The following is a 1,894-nucleotide window of genomic DNA, read 5'->3' on the forward strand; positions in this document are numbered from 1 at the left end:
ACCAGACGGATTCTACCAGACCTACAAAGAAGAACTGGCACCTATCCTACTGAAACGGTTCCATAACGTTGAGAAGGAAGGAATCCTCCCTAAGACACTCTACAAAGCCAGTATCACCCAGGGTACATTATATCAAAAAAGACACCTGCACTTGCATGTTTAACACAGCACAGTTCACAATTGGAAAAGATATGGAATCAACCTAAGTGTGCCCATCAACTAAGGAGTGGATAAAGAAAATGTGGTATATAGTGTGATTTCTCCAACTTTATTCTTCTTTTTTAAAGTTTTGTTTATTATAGGTCCTTTGCATTTTCATTTAAAGTTTAGCATCAACTTGCCTGAGTGTTACTAGTACATAGAAATACGGTTCATTTTTGTATTATTGATTTTGTATCTTACAACTTTGCCAAACTCACTTACTAGTTCTAGTAGCTTTTTTATAGCTCTGTTGGATTTTCTACATAGATTACCATGTCATCTACAAATAGACACTTTTACTTTTTCATTTCCAATCTGAATGCCATTTGGCAGTAGTCTCTTTATAGTCATTAATCTTAATTAGATAGTATAATTTATTATTAGCATAATTTATAGTAAAACACAGATTAATTCCTCCTTCATTTAAAGTTAAAATCATTGCCCAAGTTTAAATTTCAGATTTTGGGTTTTCTTAGCAAGTTTAAAAATATTTTGAGATGTCTAATGATAATGAAGGAACTTTTTAAAATTCTTGACAGTGTATTCACTAAACTGTCAGCATTTTGACATTTTAAGTTTACATATTTCTTATCTTTAGATTCTCTTAATTATCAATAATAAAAGGCTTTTACCCCATCATTCCTTCCTAACTACCAAGTCTCAAGCTGGATGTTCATTTTCTTGAATCTTGGTACCAGTTCCAGTGAGGCAAGAATTGGGGAGTAGCAAGGAGTCCGTGAAGGGAAAATGGAGGCTCTTGAGCAGAGGCAGATTCAAGTTTGGGAGATGTACCTGAAGCCCATTCAATTTCTGATGCTGTCTTCTATGCAAAGGAATACAAAATACAAATACAAAATTAAATATTAAAGTAAATGTTTACAATCACTTCTTGTAATTCATGTCAATTATATTCTATAATGTCACCACAAATACAGAATTAGTGAATACTGAACCATTGTTCCTAGGGAAATACAGGCTTAGGTTCCCATGAGCCTCTGGTCACTACATTTTGTCTGTAGTATATATATATATTCAATCAGTATATATATGTTTTATGTGTGTTTTTATTTAAAGACATGTCCTTTAACATATCTTGTTGATTCATTAACATTGATAACTCATGCCTGAACAAAGCTAATCTGACCTACATATTTTCTTCATAAGGCACATCACAGCTTTCTTGAACTTTAGGAACACTGGACAGCACTTCAGCACTATACTTGGGGAGCATTTTAAACAGTGAAATCACCAAACAAAAGCACAAAAATGCAAAAAAACATGGCATTAAGTCGACTGCAAAAAAGACACTTGTTTACGGTATGAGAGCAGAAACAAGAAGGCACAGCACCACCTCGTTTGACCTCAGCTGAAAATATGTGCGTTGGATTACTCAAATTTTTTACTGCACTGCACATGTCCATGAGTGACTATGAAAGCACTATAAATATTGCATTTGCGGTTACAAATAAATTTTAGCAAGTAGGTGAATTCACAAAACAGAATCTATGAATAGTGATGATTGACTATTTATAATGAAGAAAGAACTCTAAACGAATTACAAGTTTTATAAAGCTGACAAGTACTGCAAACACAAAACTCCAGAAAAATAATTTTTTTATTAACTGTCTGATAATCTTTATAATACTATTTCTCAGCTGCATACTCTTTGATTACATGATAATGGTCTGTAGTA

At 33.1% G+C, this 1,894-nt stretch overlaps 1 protein-coding gene across 1 annotated transcript in view; it reads left to right on the top strand.

Moving 5' to 3' along the window:
* The window catches only part of FUT8 (fucosyltransferase 8 (alpha (1,6) fucosyltransferase)), a 217,433-nt gene that overhangs the window by 106,760 nt on the left and 108,779 nt on the right, over positions 1 to 1,894 (top strand). The gene's annotated exons all lie outside the window — the stretch shown is intronic.

This window comes from Propithecus coquereli, unplaced genomic scaffold, assembly GCF_000956105.1.
Source record: "Propithecus coquereli isolate 6110/MARCELLA unplaced genomic scaffold, Pcoq_1.0 Scaffold5, whole genome shotgun sequence".
Classification (NCBI taxonomy): Eukaryota; Metazoa; Chordata; class Mammalia; order Primates; family Indriidae; genus Propithecus; species Propithecus coquereli.